Source organism: Pseudophryne corroboree, chromosome 9 (assembly GCF_028390025.1).
Source record: "Pseudophryne corroboree isolate aPseCor3 chromosome 9, aPseCor3.hap2, whole genome shotgun sequence".
NCBI lineage: Eukaryota > Metazoa > Chordata > Amphibia > Anura > Myobatrachidae > Pseudophryne > Pseudophryne corroboree.
This window is the reverse complement of record NC_086452.1, coordinates 445,543,160-445,568,555: the sequence shown is the minus strand read 5'-3', so window position 1 is coordinate 445,568,555 and position 25,396 is coordinate 445,543,160. Positions and strand designations below refer to the sequence as shown.

General features: G+C 46.9%; 1 pseudogene; it reads right to left on the bottom strand.

Moving 5' to 3' along the window:
• Positions 1 to 25,396, bottom strand: part of LOC134958844 (solute carrier family 26 member 6-like) — a 133,007-nt pseudogene that overhangs the window by 44,842 nt on the left and 62,769 nt on the right.

The window sequence follows — 25,396 nt, the reverse complement described above, 5'->3', positions numbered from 1 at the left end:
TCGTCCGGCGGGATCTCGTACTGATCCCGTTTCATGATCTCCTCCCTTTAACACAGTAAACCTTTTCCTTCTCCATTTTGGATTCTTACCTGGAATATCCCCACCAGCAATGTAATTGCAACCACCACCTCCACCCGGGCTTTATCTCTTGCTACAATATCAATCATCGTTTCATTTCCAGAAACTATAAAGTTATCGTTCGCAGAGCCGGCCCTAGCCAATATGATGCCCTAGGCAAGATTTTGGCTGGAGCCCCCTAGCACCACCGCTGGTTCCACCTCTTACCTTGCACCTCTTTCCCAGCACCATCACCCCTCATCCATAGCAGTCCTTATTTTGGGGTTTGTACCCCCTATATTTTAAATAGGAACAGTTCGCACATTTGGCGCACAGTCCAAAAAGGGGGGTGTTTTTGCTGGCAAGGGGCATGGCCACACAATAGTAACCCCATTTCCAATTATGCCACACAGTACTGCAACTTTATTCACATTTGATCATGCAATAGTTTCCATAATTCATATTACATCCCACAGTAGTATCACTTTACCTTATAAACGTTACTCCTCACAGTAGAGCCCCTTATTCCCATTACATCACACTGAATTGCTCCTTATTCACATTACACCACACCCTATTGCTCTTTATTCATATTAGATGACACAGTAGTGCCCTTTCTATACGCAACACCATAGTAGAGCACCTTATACACATAATGCCACACAGTAATGCCCCTTACACATATGAGGAACATTATTAAAGTCCTTATAAACATAATGCGCCTTACACATTATGACAACTTTTATCAATGCCCTTTTACACGTAATGTCCCTTACACATATGCCGCACATTATTAATGCCTTATACACATAATGACACACGTAGTGCCCCCTACACATTTGCTGCACATTATTAGTGCCCCTATACACATAATGACACACATACAGTAGTACCCTGTTACACATATGCCGCACATTATTAATGCCCTTATACACATAATGACACACATAGTGCCTTTTACACATATGTTGCACATTATTAATGCATTTTTACATGACACACATAATGCTCCTTACACATATTCCGAACACTACTGCACAACCAACTTACTCACATGCACACAATACTCACACTGCCACTAACACTGTGACCTCTGCCTCTGCTTGAATACAGATGTGTCTTCATAAATCTTGCCTCAATGCTAACGTCGGGCACATTTTTTTAATGAAAATGTATCTTATTTGCATTGCTATGTGGCTAGGATGCACAAGCAGCTTCTGCTGATTAAAATGATATGCAGCATGCCTATATACTGTGTGAGACTGTGGCTGTATCTCCATATGAAATGCTACACACAGAATATAGGCATGCCGCATATCATTTTAATCAGCAGAAGCCGCTGATGTCCCTAGGCATATCAAATGCCCTAGGCAATTGCCTAGTTTGCCTATGCCTATGGCCGGCTCTGATCGTTCGGTACCAACGACTCCGTAACACTTCCAATCATGATGGAGACCACGGCAAAAGTCCCTGAAAGAATGACACATAAACAGTCCAAACCCAAACTGGCACGCGTGGTCAATAGTAATAGAGGTTTTATTATATTCATCTGACACTTAATTCCTCTTTGCGTCAAGATGTCTAAATCAGTATTTCTTCAGTTACTTTGCTGAGCAGTAACTACCCCTCAACTACGAAGTGCCTAAGGGGATAATTCAGACCTGATAGGGGGCGTTTTTTGCATCCCTGCGATCAGGTAGTCGCCGCCTACAGGGGGAGGGTATTTGCTGTGTGCAGGTGTGCGATCGCATTTGTAGCAGAACTGCACAAACATCAGTTTGCGCAGTTTCTGCTCAGCTCAGGACTTACTCAGCCGCTGCGATGATCGGGGCTGGAGCTGATGTCAGACACCCTCCCTCCAAACGCCTGGTCACTCCTGCGTTTTCCCGGACACTCCTCTAAAATGGTCAGTTGCCACCCACAAATGGCCTCTTCCTGTCAGTCACCTTACGATCGCCCGTGCGATCGCTTTTTTCACACCATCCCGTCGCTATGCACCGATGCCCGGTGGAGTCGTCCGAAGCGCCAGCGCATTGCGGTGCATACGCATGTGCAGTACAGACCTGATCACCCTATAGTTCTATAGATGTCAGATAATGAGAAATACTGTATATGGGTCTAGGTTCAGAATGCAACCAGATGTAATGTGCAATGGCTGGACATGTCATGTGTGTACAAGACGGCCAAGCAGGGACAATCACATCCGGCATTTATTCCATGCGCGTCGTCAGACCAGCAGCCCTTCTGGCTGTCCGGCCGTGCTGGTGAGAGATTGTCAGGACCCCTGGTACTAGAGTAGGCCTTTGGACAAGCGTGTTGTAGTGGACAAGCCCCATTTCGAATGTCGGATCCCTCTGATTATGCTGCCTGCTCTGTAGCTTCTACTAGGTAGTGAGCGAGAATCTTGATCAGGGAAAAGCAGTGGACGTGGTGTATTTAGATTTTGCAAAAGCCATCGATACAGTGCCTCATAGGAGACTGATCAACAAATTAAGGGAACTTGGCATAGGATATACTATTTGTAGATGGATAAGTAATTGGCTGGATAACAGAGTACAACGAGTAGTGGTCAATGTGATGTTCTCCAGCTGGGCACAAGTAGTCAGCGGAATACCACAAGGGTCCGTTCTTGGCCCACTGCTGTTCACTCTATTTATCAATGATCTAGGAATAGGCCTGGAAAGCACAGTGTCAATCTTTGCAGATGACACTAAACTGTGTAAGGTAATTAATTCAGAAAGCGATGTGGAGTCTCTACAGAATGACTTATTTAAAATTCAAACCTGGGCGTCTAAATGGAGAATGAGGTTCAATATAGAAAAATGCAAAGTTATGCATTTTGGGACAAAAAACACACTTGCATCCTACACTCTAGATGGGGAAAATAAGATTTTAAAACTACCGGTAAATCTTTTTCTCCTAGTCCGTAGAGGATGCTGGGGACTCAGCAAGGACCATGGGGAATAGACGGGCTCCGCAGGAGACATGGGCACTAAAAAGAACTTTAGATATGGGTGTGCACTCCCTCTATGCCCCTCCTCCAGAACTCAGTTAGAGAAACTGTACCCAGAGGAGACGGACAGTACGAGGAAAGGATTTATGTTAATCTAAGGGCAAGATTCATGCCAGCCCACACCATCCACACCGTATAACCTGGATATACGAACCAGTCAACAGTATGAAACAAAACAGCATCAGCCCAAGACTGATCAAAACTGTAACATAACCCTTATGTAAGCAGAAACTATATACAAGTCTTGCAGAATTCAGTCCGCACTGGGACGGGCGCCCAGCATCCTCTACGGACTAGGAGAAAAAGATTTACCGGTAGGTTTAAAATCTTATTTTCTCTTACGTCCTAGAGTATGCTGGGGACTCCGTAAGGACCATGGGGATTATACCAAAGCTCCAAACCGGGCGGGAGAGTGCGGATGACTCTGCAGCATCGATTGAGCAAACATGAGGTCCTCATCAGCCAGGGTATCAAACTTGTAGAACTTAGCAAAGGTGTTTGATCCCGACCAAGTAGCTGCTCGGCACAGCTGTAATGCCGAGACACTTCGGGCAGCCGCCCAAGAAGAGCCCACCTTCCTAGTGGAATGGGCCTTTACAGAATTTGGTAACGGCAATCTAGCCGTAGAATGAGCCTGCTGAATCGTGCTACAGATCCAGCGAGCAATAGTCTGCTTAGAAGCAGGATCGCCAACCTTGTTGGCTGCATACAGGTCAAACAGTGCCCCTGTTTTCCTAACCCGAGCCATTCTGGCCACATAAAATTTCAATGCCCTGATCACATCAAGGGACTCGGAATCCTCCAAGTCCTGCGTAGCCACAGGCACCGCAATAGGTTGGTTCATATGAAAAGATGAAACCACCTTGGGCAAAAATTGAGGACGAGTCCGCAACTCCACTCTATCCACATGGAAAACCAGATAGGGGCTTTTGTGAGATAAAGCCGCCAATTCCGACACTCGCCTTGCCGATGCCAAGGCCAACAACATGACCACTTTCCAAGTGAAATACTTTAATACCACCGTTTTAAGAGGCTCAAACCAGTGAGACTTAAGGAACCGCAACACCACGTTAAGGTCCCAGGGTGCCACTGGAGGTACAAAAGGAGGCTGGATATGCAGCACTTCCTTCACAAAAGTCTGTACTTCCGGAAGAGAAGCCAATTCCCTCTGAAAGAAAATGAATAGGGCCGAAATCTGAACCTTAATGGAGCCTAATTTTAGGCCCAAATTCACTCCAGTCTGTAGGAAGTGAAGGAAACGGCCCAGATGGAATTCTTCCGGAGGAGCATTCCTGGACTCACACCAAGATACATACTTCCGCCATATACGGTGATAAAGTTTTGCTGTCACATCCTTCCTAGCCTTTATCAGAGTAGGAATGACCTCATTCGGAATGCCCTTTTCCGCTAGGATCCGGCGTTCAACCGCCATACCGTCAAACGCAGCCGCGGTAAGTCTTGGAACAGACAGGGCCCCTGTTGTAACAGGTCCTCTCTGAGAGGAAGAGGCCACGGATCTTCTGTGAGCATTTCCTGCAGATCCGGATACCAGGCCCTTCGAGGCCAATCTGGAACAATGAGAATTGTCTGTACTCCTCTTCGTCTTATGATTCTCAATATCTTGGAGATGAGAGGAAGAGGAGGAAACACATAGACCGACTGGAACACCCACGGTGTCACCAGGGCGTCCACTGCTACCTCCTGAGGGTCCCTTGACCTGGCGCAATACCTCGGTAGTTTTTTGTTGAGGCGTGACGCCATCATGTCTATCTGAGGCAGTCCCCACTGACTTGCAATCTCTGCGAAGACTTCCTGATGAAGTCCCCACTCTCCTGGATGTAGATCGTGTCTGCTGAGGAAGTCTGCTTCCCAGTTGTCCACTCCCGGAATGAAGACTGCTGTCAGAGCGCTTACATGATTTTCCGCCCAGCGAAGAATCCTGGTGGCTTCTGCCATTGCCACTCTGCTCTTTGTTCCGCCTTGGCGGTTTACATGAGCCACTGCGGTGATGTTGTCTGACTGAATCAGAACCGGTAGGGCGCGAAGCAAAGTCTCCGCTTGACGAAGGCCGTTGTATATGGCCCTTAATTCCAGTACGTTGATGTGAAGACAAGCCTCCTGTCTTGACCAGAGACCTTGGAAGTTACTTCCCTGTGTGACTGCTCCCCAACCTCGGAGGCTCGAGTCCGTGGTTATCAGAACCCAGTCCTGAATGCCGAACCTGCGACCCTCCAGAAGGTGAGCACTCTGCAGCCACCACAGGAGAGATACCCTGGCCCTGGGGGACAGGCTGATCATCTGATGAATCTGTAGATGTGACCCGGACCACTTGTCCAGAAGGTCCCACTGAAAAGTCCTTGCATGGAACCTGCCGAATGGAATGGCCTCGTAAGACACCACCATCTTTCCCAGAACTCGAGTGCAGTGATGTACCGACACCCTTTTTGGCTTCAAGAGGTCCCTGACCAAATTCATGAGTTCTTGGGCCTTTTCCATCGGGAGATAAACCCTTTTCTGGTCTGTATCCAGACTCATGCCTAAGAAAGGCAAACGGGTCGTCGGAACCAACTGTGACTTCGGGATATTGAGAATCCAGCCGTGCTGCTGCAACACCTTCAGGGAAAGTGATACGTTGTTCAGCAACTGCTCTCTTGATCTTGCTTTTATTAGATCGTCCAAGTACGGGATAATTGTGACACCCTGCTTGCGCAGGAGCACCATCATTTCCGCCATTACCTTGGTGAAAATCCTCGGGCCGTGGAAAGCCCAAACGGCAACATCTGAAATTGGTAATGACAATCCTGTACAGCAAATCTCAGGAACGCCTGATGAGGCGGATAAATGGGGACATGAAGGTATGCATCCTTTATGTCCAGGGACACCATATAATCCCCCCATTCTTGAACTTGAACCTTTTTTAAGTATAGGTTTAAGGATTTTAAATTTAAAATGGGTCTGACCGAACCGTTCGGTTTCGGGACCACAAACAGGGTTGAGTAATACCCCATCCCCTGCTGAAGTATGGGAACCTTGACCACCACCTGTTGAAGATACAATTTGTGAATTGCATTTAAAACTATCTCCCTCTCTGGGGAAGAAGCCGGTAGGGCCGCTTTGAAAAACCGGCGAGGAGACCCCTCTTCGAATTCCAGCTTGTAACCCTGGGAAACAATTTCTATTGCCCAGGGATCCACCTGTGAGTGAACCCAGACGTGGCTGAAAAGTCGAAGACGTGCTCCCACTGGGGCGGACTCCCTCAGCGGAGCCCCAGCGTCATGCGGTGGATTTTGTAGAGGCCGGGGAGGACTTCTGCTCCTGGGAACTAGCTGTAGTTGGCAGCTTTTTCCCCCTGCCCTTACCTCTGGCAAGAAAGGAAGATACCCGTACTCTTTTGGGTTTATGCGGCCGAAAGGACTGCATCTGATAATGTGGCGTTTTCTTAGGCTGTGAGGAAACATAAGGCAAAAAAGTTGATTTACCTGCAGTAGCTATGGAAACCAGGTCCGTGAGACCTTCCCCAAACAATTCCTCACCCTTGTAAGGCAAAACCTCCATATGCCTCTTCGAGTCGGCATCACCCGTCCATTGTCGGGTCCATAGGGCTCGTCTAGCAGAAATCGCCATAGCGTTGGCTCTGGAACCCAGTAGGCCAACGTCTCTCTGAGCATCTCTCATATATCGGACAGCATCTTTAATATGACCCAGTGTCAATAAAATGGTTTCCTTATCCAGCATATCTATATCAGCAGATAAGATATCTGTCCACGCTGCTACAGCGCTACAAACCCAAGCCGACGCTATCGCCGGTCTGAGTAATGTACCAGTATGTATGTAAATTGACTTCAAGGTAGTCTCCTGCCTGCGATCAGCAGGATCCTTGAGGGTTGCGGTATCTTGAGATGGCAGCGCTACCTTTTTGGATAAGCGTGTCAACGCTTTGTCCACCCTTGGGGAGGATTCCCACCGTATCCTGTCCTTAGCCGGGAAAGGATACGCCATAAGAATCCTTTTGGGAATCTGGAGTTTTTTGTCCGGAGATTCCCAAGCCTTTTCAAATAACGCGTTCAGCTCATGAGAAGGGGGAAAGATAGGTTTCTTTTCCTTATACATGCGCACCCTCATGTCAGGGACAGAGGGGTCCTCTGTGATATGCAACACCTCTTTTATTGCAATAATCATATAATGAATACTTTTAGCCAATTTTGGCTGCAACTTCGCATCATCATAGTCGACACTGGAGTCAGAATCCGTGTCGCTATCCGTGTCTACAACCTGGGATAGTGGGCGCTTTTGAGACCCAGAAGGCCCCTGTGACATAGTAACAGGCCGGTCTAGACTGCCTGTACATTCCCTGGACTCTGCTTTGTCCAACCTCTTGTGTAATAAATTCACATTTGCATTTAAAACATTCCACATATCCACCCAGTCAGGTGTCGGCTTTGCCGACGGAGACACCACACTCATTTGCTCCACCTCCTCCCTAGAAGAGTCTTCCGCTTCAGACATGCCGACACACGCGTACCGACACCCCACACACACAGGGAATCTCTAATCTGGAGACAGTTCCCCCACAAGGCCCTTAGGAGAGACAGAGAGAGAGAGTATGCCAGCACACACCCAGCGCTAATAACTTTGGAAACCAAAATCCTCAGATAGCGCTTTATACAGTATATATATATATATATATATATATCTTGATTGTGCCAAATTATGTGCCCCCCACCTTCTTTAAACCCCTCTGTCACCGTGTTCACCAGGGGAGAGTCCGGGGAGCCAGCTTCTCAGCGTGTGCTGTGGAGAAAAATGGCGCTGGTGAGTGCTGAGGATCAAGCTCCGCCCCCTCAGCGGCGGGCTTCGGTCCCGCTCGAATGCATTCAAAAACTGGCGGGGGATACCCATATACTGCCCATAGAGCCAATATATCTAGTTTTACCAGTCCCAGAGGTGTAAATTGCTGCCCAGGGCGCCCCCACTGCGCCCTGCACCCTTACAGTGCCTGCCTTGTGTGTTTTGTGTGGGAGCAATGGCGCGCAGCGGTAACGCTGCGCGTTACCTCAGTGAAGATCTGAAGTCTTCTGCCGCCTCTGAAGTCTTCTATCTTCTTATACTCACCCGGCTTCTATCTTCCGGCTCTGTGAGGAGGACGGCGGCGTGGCTCCAGGACGAACAGCTAGGAGAGACCTGCGTTCCGACTCCCTCTGGAGCTAATGGTGTCCAGTAGCCTAAGAAGCAGAGCCTAGCATTTAAGTAGGTCTGCTTCTCTCTCCTCAGTCCCTCGATGCAGGGAGCCTGTGTCCAGCAGGCTCCCTGAAATTAAAAAACCTAACAAAAATTCCATCTTTCAGGAAACTCAGGAGAGCTCCCTGTAATGCACCCAGTCTCCTCTGGGCAGAGTATCAAACTGAGATCTGGAGGAGGGGCATAGAGGGAGGAGCCAGTGCACACCCATATCTAAAGTTCTTTTTAGTGCCCATGTCTCCTGCGGAGCCCGTCTATTCCCCATGGTCCTTACGGAGTCCCCAGCATCCTCTAGGACGTAAGAGAAATAGGGGTAACTATGGTGGAAAAATATTTGGGGGTGCTCATAATAATAGGTTTAATAACAGTGCACAATGTCAAATTGCAGCAAAGAAGGCAAGTAAAGTGCTTGCGTGCATTAAACGGGGCATTGAGACAAGGGACAAGGATGTAATCCTGCCGCTGTACAAGTCATTGGTACAAATCATTGGTCCACACCTGGAATATTGGAACTCTGTATAGGACGCGTGGGCACTCGCTGAGGCTAGAGGAGAGAAAATTCCGTACACAACGTAGGAAAGGGTTCTTCGCGGTAAGGGCATTAAAGATTTGGAACTCCCTGCTGGAGAAGGTAATAATGGCGGATTCTGTAAATGCATTTAAAAACAGATTGGACAAATTTCTAACTAGAAAATGTATCCAGGGCTATAGCATTTAACATATTGACATTAAATTATCTGGGAGTGGTAATCCGTAACTCAGCAAAGTTTGGGCAACTGGAACTTGTAGTTATTCGACCTCTGGTGAGCAACAGGATGATTCCATTATTAAATCATTTTTCCAGACATTTATCAGCTACAGAAGCATCTCTAAAAAAAGTGGTATTTGTAGAATACATATAATTAATATAACGACCAGCACTTCTCTTGTTGCCAGATCAAATTAAGCCCCAGATTTATCAAGCTTTGGAGAGTGATAAATTGCACGGTGATAATGTACCCAACCAACCAGCTCCTAATTGTCATTTTTCAAACACAGCCTGTAACATGGCAGTTAGGAACTGATTGGCTGGTACTTTATCACCATGCAGTTTACTGTATCACTCTCCAAGGCTTCAGAAATCTGGGCCTAAACCCTCTGCTTCACCTGCGTTTCATCCAGAGTTTATCTTGTCAAGCATCAATGCGTGCAGTGTGGATATTGATATGTATTACTTAATTATTATTTTTTGCCAACTCACCTACAGAAACGTGTCTAGAGGTGCCAAAAAAAAGAATACACAAACCATGGGAAGAAGGAAGTATATAGCCCAAAAACTGGCGGAACGCCAGCCAGAAGAGCGTACGCCAAACCTGTAGAAAAAAAGCGGATAGAGCAAGGTTAAACCAAACCATAGTGTGTACAACAAACAACCTGTGTGTACAGTGTTCTTGCCATAGGGTTATTTATCAAAACCGGAGAAACTTTTCGGTAGATCTAGACAGCGCACAATGAACCTCTCTGTGTCCGCAGAACACGTTACGTGTTTCATTTTACATGTATTGAACCATGAGGTGTTACAAAACTGACTGTAAACCTCCTAGCGGCTGAGGATTACTCTGTGTGTGCATTAAATATAAACCATTCTAACATTCAATCTTGAAATAAAGACACGGAGGCATGTACAGTATTTGGCAGAAAAATTGGCAGCTATTTATTTAGATAAACTACTATGTTTTAAAGCCTGAATAATAATATTAAATCAAAAGTATGGTGGCACCGAAAGAACGTCTATAAACAAACTTAACCCACAGCACAAATCCCACTCTATGCCAACTGAAGCAAACCAACTAAAACACAATCCACTCAACCTTCTTCTTGATTACCCACCCGAAAGGGTGATGAGGCTGCCCCCCGTTAAGGGTGGTCAGGCAGATGTATACCAGTCAACGAAGGTGAGCGCGCCCAAGAAACCAACCACCAATTGACCTCCAACCAATTTCCTAATCAAAAATAGGCAACTTGCCGTTCTTTCCCGCCCCAAAATAGCCGCCGAAAAACTACCCACATCAAACCGCAACAAATAAGGGAGGGAGGGTGGGAAGTTTGAAACAAAAGAGGCTGACCCAACCCACTAATAGACTCAAAACACACTAATACCTCCATCCTCAACCCCGATAGGACAAGAATCAAGCACATGATGCCCCATACAGGCCCGCCCCCAGCCTATGAGGTTTGACCCACTACACTCCTTTTCTGTCATTCCGTTCTCCTTTTCACTGTACCAGACAAACTAGGCAAATGCTCAAGGTCAGCTCTCTTCAGGGGCAGCACAGAGATGCTTTCATGCTACGCTTCATTTTGTTCCCTTTTTTATTAGTGCACCTACCACTAGGTGTTGGTGGAGTCACTGACACTGCTGGAAGCGCTGTTCACTATTGGCCTGTTTCACGCCCAGTTGGTATTGCTTCTTTCACATAGTTTTTCGATTAGAGGGAACTTATACTTGTGTGGGTGCAGTAGGGGTCCTCAGGGGTGGCTTAAGAGAGGAGGGGACCCGTGTGCAGACTCCACTCTGTGGGCACCCTCCTCTCTGCGGCGACAAAGACTCTGCGCATGTCCAGTTCTCCGGAATCATGGCTCCTGCCATGTCCCTGGAGACAAAGCTCTACTGCGCATGTGTGAATCATTGGAAAAATGTCCACCGTGATATTTTCGGAGTGCACCCTCCCCAGTGGTGCACAAACCCCTCCCTCCCTGCAGCTAAACCTAACCTTCCCTCACCTCCCAGCAGCCTAACCCTAGCCGTCCCTCCGCAGCCTAAACCTAAACCCCCCCACACGGCCTGACCCTAAGGAGACCTGGCATACTTACATTCAGTATGCCAGGTCTTACACATGCATTTTGATCCATGTCAGAATCCTGGTATCGACATTCTAACCAGTTTCGGGATTCTGGTGTCGGCATTCCGACTGCCGGCACCCTGAAAGCCGGTGTTCTGAACGCCCTTAGATAGACAGTTATGCATTAATATTAATTTAGAGTTTATTCATTACTATAATCTGTTATGAATAGGACCATGGTTACTGCTACTCATATATTCCCTAGGAGTTTAGTGGGGCAATGTATATAAGGACGACATTACCTTGTGGAAGCTGCAGGATCCCCACACTGACTCCAGACACAATGTCCCCCAGAAGCCATTCCTTCACTGGATAGTGCGGCAGCCATTGGAGTATTGGAAGGAACTGAAACAATAAGGCCTTTGCTGCTGCTCCAGAACATCTGTAATATAGAACATAGCTAAACTCACTTTGAGAACTCGCACAATGGCCCTCATTCCGAGTCGTTCGCTCGGTAATTTTCTTCGCATCGCAGCGTTTTTCTGCTTAGTACGCATGCGCAATGTTCGCACTGCGACTGCGCCAAGTAATTTTGCTATGAAGATAGTTTTTTTACTCACGGCTTTTTCTTCGCTCCGGCGAACGTAATGTGATTGACAGGAAATGGGTGTTACTGGGCGGAAACACGGCGTTTTATGGGCGTGTGGATGAAAACGCTACCGTTTCCGGAAAAAACGCAGGAGTGGCTGGAGAAACGGAGGAGTGTCTGGGCGAACGCTGGGTGTGTTTGTGACGTCAAACCAGGAACGACAAGCACTGAACTGATCGCAGATGCCGAGTAAGTCTGAAGCTACTCTGAAACTGCTAAGTAGTTTGTAATCGCAATATTGCGAATACATCGTTCGCAATTTTAAGAAGCTAAGATTCACTCCCAGTAGGCGGCGGCTTAGCGTGTGTAACTCTGCTAAAATCGCCTTGCGAGCGAACAACTCGGAATGAGGGCCAATGTAATAGGTTGCAAGAACATGCAAACGTACGTTTCCCAGAATCCCGCAACTCATACACAAAAAACCTTACCAAAAACTTGCCTATAAATAGACCAGTTTTTTATAGGCGAGTTCAAAGTGACAGCTTACAAATGATACAAATCACTGTAAAAGGCCATTTACACTAATATAACATATCTAAGTTTAAAACCCCATTTACATTAATTTTACCCCTAAATAGTTTACCTACACGTAAATGTAAAAAAATATTACCCATAATGTACCCCCTAAATAATGTACCTACATATATGATTACAAAACCCTTTCACATTAATTAACCTCCTAAACAGTGTACCCACATGTACAATAATAAAAAAAACATATTACCATAAATGGAAAAAACTATTTACACAAATAACTTAGCATACTTTAAAAATAAAGACAGACGCAAATATTTATTTTAACAGTTTACTAAACATTCAAAAAAACAAAACACAAACATAAACACAGAAACAAAAAATGTTTTTCTTTGAAGCGGAACTTCCTCTGCCCCTCCATATCTCTTTAGGCGCACCTCCATGCGTGCATGTACTGCGCCTAGGGGGAGTGACCGGTGACGCCGTTTATAGGCTGGTGGTTTGGGAGGTCACCGTTGAGGTGCACGGAGTATCTCTTATGGCCTTTGGGTCAGCAGCTCCTTTTGCTCCAAGATGGCCTGTGTCATTTCAGATATGCGCAGGTTCATCTAACTGGCCATCCGGTTGCAGGTCCCTTGGGTTACTGTGGTGGTGCGGTTCAGCTTTCGCAGATGATGTGCGATGGCATCCATTTGGTTGTATTGCCTATCCATGAACGCCATCTGGTGGTGTCTGAAGGTGAGGAGCGGCGGTTTCAGGTATGTTGCTGGGTTGATGGGTTGGAGGCTGGTGGCTCCATGGGAGTGAGGATGGTCGCGTCCTCATTCTCCTCCTCATCAGAATATGCCATCAGGCCATCATGTTTGGCCGGAACAACAGACGCTGGTGCTGGAACAAAGTGGTGGAGGAATACGAATACGAGAAAAAGAGAAGAAAAAAAAGGTAAGTAAACATACTTATACTGTACAAAATATACTGTTACTAGTAATTTAGGCCACCTAACAATGCACGTGTTAGAGATATCCATGCTTCAACACAAGTACTCTCTTAAATTATTGAAAACACAACAATGTAAGCATGGTTTTTTACTGTTTTTTTAAATGTGTTTTTTTTATGTGCTTTTTTCAATGTGTTTTTTTATGTGTTTTTTTAATGTGTCAAACAAAATGCACATATCAGTGTATCCTGAGTATGACAGTAAAAAATAATCACTGATATGTTTGTGTCATAATGACATTATGTAATGGTTATAGGCCTTAATGTCACAATGGTAATATAATTATTGTTATATTGCAGAGGCCTACTGTCCCATGGGGATGGGTGTAATGTCGTGTGTGTTTTTTTGTTTTCTGCTCACCAGCCTCTTCCTCGTCCATTTGAGGCCACTGCCTTTTGCAGGAGTCTTCCTCCTCGGTGTAGCAGCTGGGGAAACAAAAAAATGCAAAAAAAAACAGTGGCGTTTAATGGTGTTTAATACATATACCTATTGCCGAATATGCATCATAAAGGATAATAAATACTGTCCATTATGTGCTAATGACCTTACCTACACAACTATAAAGTTTGTTGGTTCTAGGGCGCACATTGTCCTTCACTCTCCTAGGGTGGCTCACACTCATACGATTGATAGGATAGCACTTACAGGATTGTCAATCTCAAATGTAATAAATGTAATAAAGGAATAGTTTACACTGATTTAGGTTGGGACAGTTAATAGGGGGATATTTGTATATTTACTCACCAGGACGCCTTGGGGCTGGTGGATTGTCCGTTTCCTTGATATGGCTGCCTGGAAGGATTTCAGGGGGATGACTTGCATCAGCTCCTCTTTGTAACTAGTATTATGGAAGGGAACTGCTTGTCTACCCCTTGTCTTGAGTGTCCTGAGTGTCTGATGGTGCTCCTTAGCCATTTTCCTTTTAGCACCCTCTTTAACGTCATTGAAGCACTTTTTAATGTTTTTTCAGGTCATGGCTGACTGAATTTCCTGCGTCTGTCATGGTCTGCCACATATCGTTCTTCCATTACGCAGTTATCTTGTGTTCCTGGGCAACATGGCGGCGTGGGAAAACTGCCACCTCAGCATGAACCAGAGCGCAGTTTTCTTCATAATTGAACCCGACGTTTGACATTGCACCTAGTGCGTGTCTTCCTGGCGGCAGGTTCAGCTGGCTCCTCCTCCTCATGCTCCTCCTTCTGCGTCTCCTGCTCCTCACTACCTCCCTCCTCCTCACTCTCAGGCTGCATTAGCACCACATCCTCCTCCTGGCTCTCCACACTCTGGCATGCAGGCACGGATGGCAACAGAAGTCTTGGGGCACGGTACAGTGATATCTCTGGGGCCCCCTCAGAACGTTTTATATATATATATATATATATATATATATATATTAAAGCACATTTTTTGCGCTATATAATAAACTGTTAATAAATATATTTATTTATTTATCAATACACGTATATTAATAGGTTTAGCTTTCCTTCCTCCCCCACACACACCACAGTCTGTCTCTCCATCTCTCCTTCCTCCCCCACACACACCACAGTCTGTCTCTCCATCTCTCCTTCCTCCCCAACACACCCCACAGTCTGTCTCTCCATCTCTCCTTCCTCCCCCACACACACCACAGTCTGTCTCTCCATCTCTCCTTCCTCCCCCACACACACCACAGTCTGTCTCTCCATCTCTCCTTCCTCCCCCACACACACCACAGTCCGTCTCTCCCCAATGACTCCATGCTGCATTCCCAGCTCCCCCACCCCATGCCAAAGTCCTGTATCCCCTCACCAATCCACTCTTACCCTGGGGACAGACTCACCTGTGCTGCACTTCCCAGCATCCAGACCCGAACACCACACAGCAGGTACCATGCGGCACTCACACCCCACCAGAAGAGGCCGGCGTAGGGCACAGGAATCCTGACCAGTGGAGCTGCTGGCATGTCCCATAACTGCCTGCAACAGAGCAGGACCCGGAAGAGCAGAGGCACACTCAAGCCGCACAGTCACTGTGTGTGAGAGGCTCCTGCCACTCTGATGCTGCACCTACACCACCTATAGCTCGCTGCCCATTTTGGACAAGATGGCTCACATATCTGCCGGGCACTAATGGGCGTATCCTTGGGGCCCCTCTAATACTTGGGGCCTGGTACCGGTGTCCCCTTTAACCCCCCCTGTCACCGGCCCTGTATGCAGGCTGAATGACATGGCTGCACAAAGCACAAGCTATCAAGTCTCTCTCTCTCTCTCTCTCTCTCTCTCTCTCCCCTCTCTTTCCCAAATGCATACTCAAAACTATCAAAGGTCAAAATGGCTGAGCTGGGACTTATATAGGGGCTGTGAGGTACAACTCAGGTGACTTTTGGATGCCAATGGGTGACTTTCTTTCAAACTGTGCAACTCGCATTATGAAACTCGCATTCCGGTTGGTGAGAAACTGTGAATTCGCATGCGAGTTACGTGGGAGCCTGAAAACTCGCACCCTATTACATTTGTGAATTGCGGGACAAACTTGCACCTTCGAAATGTGTGAGAAGGTGCGAGTTTGACTCACACAGAAAACTCGCACCCTATTACATTCAGCGCTTCCACTTAGCTCCAGAGAAACACGTGATAACCACTTTTCCAGCATCCTGCCCCGCTACCCGGTACCTACCTACACTAATCGGCTGGTGAGTTGGATGAGACCCGGCTCCACTCAACTCCACTCCATCTACCAGTGTGTATAACAGTGAGTACAGCTGTACCTGCTTTATGCTGAATTAAAACCATCCCACTGGTTAAGTAACTGGGTTGCTCATAGTTGTAAGGCATACGTTGGTGCCATAATAAAGAAATCCATGCACGGAGATCAGATAGCTGTATAATCATAAGCAAAACATCGGGACTAGACCATTCCCTGTGCCCATCCACTCTGTAACAGGCAGAGTTCTTTCAGTTCCTAACTCTTATGGCATTATACAGCCTTGGCCTAGGCCTCTGTCATTCCCATCCCATGAAAAAGTGCATAATACACTGGGCTCTGACCCAAAGTTCCTGATAAGGGCCTGAGGCACTTTTAGTGTGAACCTGGCCGATCTTAGCATTGCAGGCATGTCAAGGAAGCATTGAAAACATAAGAAGCCATCTTGACTGTACGGGTCCTGGACTAGCCAGGAGCCTCAAACAGACCAGGAGTCCATCCATCTGCTGTTTAATCATGAGTCTTCCAAGGGATGAAGCCACACCCACAAGATGGCATGGGCACAACCTATTCAGTGAAGATATTGGGGTTAAAGTATCAAGCAGTGGAAAGAATAAATAATGGTCTAGTGTAGAAGTTGCCCATAGCAACCAATTAGCTCTGAGGAAGCATTTATCAAGTACTGTACATCCTATAACCACTCTATAAGTCTACGCTTACCTTACTTTCCGCTTAGCTGCGCTGACGAGGGATTGTATTGTGGTGTTGGAGTTGGGAAGCCTCCACCCCAGTTCTTCCTCATGGAACACTGGGCGTTCAATGCAATATCTCATATCCCGGTACTTCAGCTCCTTGTTCATGGCTGCGTTCTAGGTGAATGGTTGCGCATGAAATATCTAGTTTTGCCTGTTTTCGAACAAAGATTGCAACAAAAACACAGAAACATCTCCAGATGACAATTCCTTGTTTCCCAGGTGTTTTTAAGTGAATATATGTAGAAATAGGACATTGGCTTGTTATATAGGAAGTGTATACCATAGGCCCAAAGGTCCAGAAGATCACAGAATTATGCTGGACATACACGTACAGAAAACTGCCAGACCGAGAGACATTTGGCCTGACACTGCAGCTATCGCAGTATACACTGTGAGATCTCGCACGGTGTATGTCACATGATATCGGCGCTCCTCCAGGGAGGAGACATGTCCCCCGTTCCTTCCCATGTGAAGGAACGCAGGAAATATCCGTCAGTCAGCCACGGTAGGGCATACACTTCCTGATACATCTGACACGATCCTTTTAAAATATCTAATCGGAAGGGCATGCTGGACGATCCGGCATGTCCAACCAATCAATATTACCAGATTGGTCGCCCGCATACACGCTGCAATTATCTGTCCGATCCGCTGATATTGGTCAGATGATTCCAGCATTAGACATGGTACGGTATCTGGAAACCACTTCCTGTCATGTGACATCAAGGACCAGCACAATAGGCCCTGCAGGTGAGTACAAAACATAAAAGGAATAAAGGATATTTTCTAGATTTTAGGCCTCATGCCCTCACAGGTCATGTAGTGCTGTTGAATTATTATCATTGGGCATGTTCCTCCATAGTTTCCCTTTATACCCAGGGTCTTTGATTACTTTTATAAACTTTATTTTTGTATTATTATTTTTTTTTATCTCTTTATTTCATAGAGCGATGCAGAACTGGACATAAACTATCACCTATTGTACAGCAAAGGATGAAGCACATTTTAATGCTAATATCATATGGGAATGTGTTAAAAATACTATCGATATAAACCCTCCTTTTGCGTTACATGAGTAATGGGGGTCATTCCGACCCGTTCGCACGCAGCGGTTTATCGCTGCGGTGTGAACGGGTCCGGAATGCGCATGCGTTGCGGCCGCAATGCGCGTGCGTGACGTTGCCCGGCGACAGGGGTCGCCGGGTTACTTCGCGTCCAACGATGGAAGCGGTCGCAGAGCCGACCGCAAAGAAGATTGACAAGAAGAAGGCGTACCTGGACGGATCCGGACCGTTGGAGACCGTTTTTCGGGTAGTGGTAAGGAAAACGCAGGCGTGTCCAGCAGAACGGAGGGTGGATGTCTGACGTCAAAGCCGGCTCCAGCAGCGCAGGGATTGTCGCACAGGGTAAGTAGGTATAGGGCTGGTCTACTTCTGCTTGACATTTTTTTAGCTTAGCAGGGCTGTACAAGTGATCGCAGCCCTGCTAAGCTACAATACACTCCCCCATAGGCGTGGACTAGTTGATCGCAGCAGCAGCAAAAAGTTGCTCGGAATGACCACCAATATTCTAAGTTCTGCAAATTTGTCCAGTATACAGTAGGTAGGCTTTCCCTAATATCCCTTTAATCCAGGACACCTATGACTTGCACAGGCTTGAAATTAGCCAGCCAAAGAACCTGTGTAAATCACAGGTGTCACGGATAAAAGGGATTAAAGGGATATTAGGGCAAGCCTACAGTAGGTGGCTTATATGATATTTACTTTTCAGATATGTAAACTAAATGATAAGTTTTGGGGCATGAAGGGGGGTAATGGGCAAGTTACTGAGGTAGAAAGTGGCCATAGGAGAGCCACGCCCCAATATTGTGTGACCACGCCCCTCCACAGTCTCGCCACTGCTCTGCAGCGGCATAGGAGCTCCATGAATATACCTGATGGAAAACCTTCACACCCCTATTGACCGGAACTTTTCATGGCGGCCCTGCAGAGGTGCATTAAGAGAGGAAGGGGCACATGTAAAGTTTCTGTGTGGACCCCCTACTCTCTAGCTGTCAGCTCAGCAGACTCAGAGCTAGAGATGTGCACTTGAAATTTTTCGGGTTTTGTGTTTTGGTTTTGGGTTCGGTTCCGCGGTCGTGTTTTGGGTTCGACCGCGTTTTGGCAAAACCTCACTGAATTTTTTTTGTCGGATTCGGGTGTGTTTTGGATTCGGGTGTTTTTTTCAAAAAACCCTAAAAAACAGCTTAAATCATAGAATTTGGGGTTCATTTTGATCCCAAAGTATTATTAACCTCAAAAACCATAATTTCCACTCATTTTCAGTCTATTCTGAATACCTCACACCTCACAATATTATTTTTAGTCCTAAAATTTGCACCGAGGTAGCTGTGTGAGTAAGATAAGCGACCCTAGTGGCCGACACAAACACCGGGCCCATCTAGGAGTGGCACTGCAGTGTCACGCAGGATGGCCCTTCCAAAAAACACTCCCCAAACAGCACATGACGCAAAGAAAAAAAGAGGCGCAATGAGGTAGCTGTGTGAGTAAGATAAGCGACCCTAGTGGCCGACACAAACACCTGGCCCATCTAGGAGTGGCACTGCAGTGTCACGCAGGATGGCCCTTCCAAAAAACACTCCCCAAACAGCACATGACGCAAAGAAAAAAAGAGGCGCAATGAGGTAGCTGTGTGAGTAAGATAAGCGACCCTAGTGGCCGACACAAACACCGGGCCCATCTAGGAGTGGCACTGCAGTGTCACGCAGGATGGCCCTTCCAAAAAACACTCCCCAAACAGCACATGACGCAAAGAAAAAAAGAGGCGCAATGAGGTAGCTGTGTGAGTAAGATAAGCGACCCTAGTGGCCGACACAAACACCGGGCCCATCTAGGAGTGGCACTGCAGTGTCACGCAGGATGGCCCTTCCAAAAAACACTCCCCAAACAGCACATGACGCAAAGAAAAAAAGAGGCGCAATGAGGTAGCTGTGTGAGTAAGATAAGCGACCCTAGTGGCCGACACAAACACCGGGCCCATCTAGGAGTGGCACTGCAGTGTCACGCAGGATGGCCCTTCCAAAAAACACTCCCCAAACAGCACATGACGCAAAGAAAAAAAGAGGCGCAATGAGGTAGCTGTGTGAGTAAGATAAGGGACCCTAGTGGCCGACACAAACACCGGGCCCATCTAGGAGTGGCACTGCAGTGTCACGCAGGATGGCCCTTCCAAAAAACACTCCCCAAACAGCACATGACGCAAAGAAAAAAAGAGGCGCAATGAGGTAGCTGTGTGAGTAAGATAAGCGACCCTAGTGGCCGACACAAACACCGGGCCCATCTAGGAGTGGCACTGCAGTGTCACGCAGGATGGCCCTTCCAAAAAACACTCCCCAAACAGCACATGACGCAAAGAAAAAAAGAGGCGCAATGAGGTAGCTGTGTGAGTAAGATAAGCGACCCTAGTGGCCGACACAAACACCGGGCCCATCTAGGAGTGGCACTGCAGTGTCACGCAGGATGGCCCTTCCAAAAAACACTCCCCAAACAGCACATGACGCAAAGAAAAAAAGAGGCGCAATGAGGTAGCTGTGTGAGTAAGATAAGCGACCCTAGTGGCCGACACAAACACCTGGCCCATCTAGGAGTGGCACTGCAGTGTCACGCAGGATGGCCCTTCCAAAAAACACTCCCCAAACAGCACATGACGCAAAGAAAAAAAGAGGCGCAATGAGGTAGCTGTGTGAGTAAGATAAGCGACCCTAGTGGCCGACACAAACACCTGGCCCATCTAGGAGTGGCACTGTAGTGTCACGCAGGATGGCCCTTCCAAAAAACACTCCCCAAACAGCACATGACGCAAAGAAAAATTAAAGAAAAAAGAGGTGCAAGATGGAATTGTCCTTGGGCCCTCCCACCCACCCTTATGTTGTATAAACAGGACATGCACACTTTAACCAACCCATCATTTCAGTGACAGGGTCTGCCACACGACTGTGACTGAAATGACGGGTTGGTTTGGACCCCCACCGAAAAAGAAGCAATTAATCTCTCCTTGCACAAACTGGCTCTACAGAGGCAAGATGTCCACCTCATCATCATCCTCCGATATATCACCGTGTACATCCCCCTCCTCACAGATTATCAATTCGTCCCCACTGGAATCCACCATCTCAGCTCCCTGTGTACTTTGTGGAGGCAATTGCTGCTGGTCAATGTCTCCACGGAGGAATTGATTATAATTCATTTTAATGAACATCATCTTCTCCACATTTTCTGGAAGTAACCTCGTACGCCGATTGCTGACAAGGTGAGCGGCGGCACTAAACACTCTTTCGGAGTACACACTTGTGGGAGGGCAACTTAGGTAGAATAAAGCCAGTTTGTGCAAGGGCCTCCAAATTGCCTCTTTTTCCTGCCAGTATAAGTACGGACTGTGTGACGTGCCTACTTGGATGCGGTCACTCATATAATCCTCCACCATTCTTTCAATGGGGAGAGAATCATATGCAGTGACAGTAGACGACATGTCCGTAATCGTTGACAGGTCCTTCAGTCCGGACCAGATGTCAGCATCAGCAGTCGCTCCAGACTGCCCTGCATCACCGCCAGCGGGTGGGCTCGGAATTCTGAGCCTTTTCCTCGCACCCCCAGTTGCGGGAGAATGTGAAGGAGGAGATGTTGACAGGTCGCGTTCCGCTTGACTTGACAATTTTCTCACCAGCAGGTCTTTGAACCCCAGCAGACTTGTGTCTGCCGGAAAGAGAGATCCAAGGTAGGTTTTAAATCTAGGATCGAGCACGGTGGCCAAAATGTAGTGCTCTGATTTCAACAGATTGACCACCCGTGAATCCTTGTTAAGCGAATTAAGGGCTCCATCCACAAGTCCCACATGCCTAGCGGAATCGCTCCGTGTTAGCTCCTCCTTCAATGTCTCCAGCTTCTTCTGCAAAAGCCTGATGAGGGGAATGACCTGACTCAGGCTGGCAGTGTCTGAACTGACTTCACGTGTGGCAAGTTCAAAGGGCATCAGAACCTTGCACAACGTTGAAATCATTCTCCACTGCGCTTGAGACAGGTGCATTCCACCTCCTATATCGTGCTGAATTGTATAGGCTTGAATGGCCTTTTGCTGCTCCTCCAACCTCTGAAGCATATATAGGGTTGAATTCCACCTCGTTACCACTTCTTGCTTCAGATGATGGCAGGGCAGGTTCAGGCGTTTTTGGTGTTGCTCCAGTCTTCTGTACGTGGTGCCTGTACGCCGAAAGTGTCCCGCAATTCTTCTGGCCACCGACAGCATCTCTTGCACGCCCCTGTCGTTTTTTTAAAAATTCTGCACCACCAAATTCAAGGTATGTGCAAAACATGGGACGTGCTGGAATTTGCCCAGATTTAATGCACACACAATATTGCTGGCGTTGTCCGATGCCACAAATCCACAGGAGAGTCCAATTGGGGTAAGCCATTCCGCGATGATCTTCCTCAGTTGCCGTAAGAGGTTTTCAGCTGTGTGCGTATTCTGAAAACCGGTGATACAAAGCGTAGCCTGCCTAGGAAAGAGTTGGCGTTTGCGAGATGCTGCTACTGGTGCCGCCGCTGCTGTTCTTGCGGCGGGAGTCCATACATCTACCCAGTGGGCTGTCACAGTCATATAGTCCTGACCCTGCCCTGCTCCACTTGTCCACATGTCCGTGGTTAAGTGGACATTGGGTACAGCTGCATTTTTTAGGACACTGGTGGCTCTTTTTCTGAGGTCTGTGTACATTTTCGGTATCCCCTGCCTAGAGAAATGGAACCTAGATGGTATTTGGTACCGGGGACACAGTACCTCCAACAAGTCTCTAGTTGGCTCTGCAGTAATGATGGATACCGGAACCACGTTTCTCACCACCCAGGATGCCAAGGCCTCAGTTATCCGCTTTGCAGCAGGATGACTGCTGTGATATTTCATCTTCCTCGCAAAGGACTGTTGGACAGTCAATTGCTTGGTGGAAGTAGTAAAAGTGGTCTTACGATTTCCCCTCTGGGATGACCATCGACTCCCAGCAGCAACAACAGCAGCGCCAGCAGCAGTAGGCATTACACGCAAGGATGCATCGGAGGAATCCCAGGCAGGAGAGGAATCGTCAGAATTGCCAGTGACATGGCCTGCAGGACTATTGGCATTCCTGGGGAAGGAGGAAATTGACACTGAGGGAGTTGGTGGGGTGGTTTGCGTGAGCTTGGTTACAAGAGGAAGGGATTTACTGGTCAGTGGACTGCTTCCGCTGTCGCCCAAAGTTTTTGAACTTGTCACTGACTTATTATGAATGCGCTGCAGGTGACGTATAAGGGAGGATGTTCCGAGGTGGTTAACGTCCTTACCCCTACTTATTACAGCTTGACAAAGGCAACACACGGCTTGACAAATGTTGTCCGCATTTCTGTTGAAATACTTTCACACCGAAGAGCTGATTTTTTTGGTATTTTCACCAGGCATGTCAACGGCCATATTCCTCCCACGGACAACAGGTGTCTCCCCGGGTGCCTGACTTAAACAAACCACCTCACCATCAGAATCCTCCTTGTCAATTTCCTCCCCAGCGCCAGCAACACCCATATCCTCCTCATCCTGGTGTACTTCAACACTGACATCTTCAATCTGACTATCAGGAACTGGACTGCGGGTGCTCCTTCCAGCACTTGCAGGGGGCGTGCAAATGGTGGAAGGCGCATGCTCTTCACGTCCAGTGTTGGGAAGGTCAGGCATCGCAACCGACACAATTGGACTCTCCTTGTGGATTTGGGATTTCGAAGAACGCACAGTTCTTTGCGGTGCTTTTGCCAGCTTGAGTCTTTTCATTTTTCTAGCGAAAGGCTGAGTGCTTCCATCCTCATGTGAAGCTGAACCACTAGCCATGAACATAGGCCAGGGCCTCAGCCGTTCCTTGCCACTCCGTGTGGTAAATGGCATATTGGCAAGTTTACGCTTCTCCTCCGACAATTTTATTTTAGATTTCTGAGTCCTTTTTTTACTGATATTTGGTGTTTTGGATTTTACATGCTCTGTACTATGACATTGGGCATCGGCCTTGGCAGACGACGTTGCTGGCATTTCATCGTCTCGGCCATGACTAGTGGCAGCAGCTTCAGCACGAGGTGGAAGTGGATCTTGATCTTTCCATAATTTTGGAACCTCAACATTTTTGTTCTCCATATTTTAATAGGCACAACTAAAAGGCACCTCAGGTAAACAATGGAGATGGATGGATACTAGTATACTTATGGATGGACGAGCGACTGCCGACACAGAGGTAGCTACAGCCGTGGACTACCGTACTGTGTCTGCTGCTAATATAGACTGGATGATAATGAGATGAAATCAATATATATATATAATATCACTAGTACTGCAGCCGGACAGGTATATATATTTATTATGTAATGACTGATGACGGACCTGCTGGACACAGTCAGCTCAGCAGCACCGCAGACTGCTACAGTAAGCTACTATAGTAGTATGTATAAAGAAGAAAGAAAAAAAAACCACGGGTAGGTGGTATACAATTATGGATGGACGAGCGACTGCCGACACAGAGGTAGCTACAGCCGTGGACTACCATACTGTGTCTGCTGCTAATATAGACTGGATGATAATGAGATGAAATCAATATATATATATATAATATCACTAGTACTGCAGCCGGACAGGTATATATATTTATTATGTAATGACTGATGACGGACCTGCTGGACACTGTCAGCTCAGCAGCACCGCAGACTGCTACAGTAAGCTACTATAGTAGTATGTATAAAGAAGAAAGAAAAAAAAAACCACGGGTAGGTGGTATACAATTATGGATGGACGAGCGACTGCCGACACAGAGGTAGCTACAGCCGTGGACTACCGTACTGTGTCTGCTGCTAATATAGACTGGATGATAATGAGATGAAATCAATATATATATATATAATATCACTAGTACTGCAGCCGGACAGGTATATATATTTATTATGTAATGACTGATGACGGACCTGCTGGACACTGTCAGCTCAGCAGCACCGCAGACTGCTACAGTAAGCTACTATAGTAGTATGTATAAAGAAGAAAGAAAAAAAAAACCACGGGTAGGTGGTATACAATTATGGATGGACGAGCGACTGCCGACACAGAGGTAGCTACAGCCGTGGACTACCGTACTGTGTCTGCTGCTAATATAGACTGGATGATAATGAGATGAAATCAATATATATATATATAATATCACTAGTACTGCAGCCGGACAGGTATATATATTTATTATGTAATGACTGATGACGGACCTGCTGGACACTGTCAGCTCAGCAGCACCGCAGACTGCTACAGTAAGCTACTATAGTAGTATGTATAAAGAAGAAAGAAAAAAAAACCACGGGTAGGTGGTATACAATTATGGATGGACGAGCGACTGCCGACACAGAGGTAGCTACAGCCGTGGACTACCATACTGTGTCTGCTGCTAATATAGACTGGATGATAATGAGATGAAATCAATATATATATATATATATAATATCACTAGTACTGCAGCCGGACAGGTATATATATTTATTATGTAATGACTGATGACGGACCTGCTGGACACTGTCAGCTCAGCAGCACCGCAGACTGCTACAGTAAGCTACTATAGTAGTATGTATAAAGAAGAAAGAAAAAAAAAACCACGGGTAGGTGGTATACAATTAT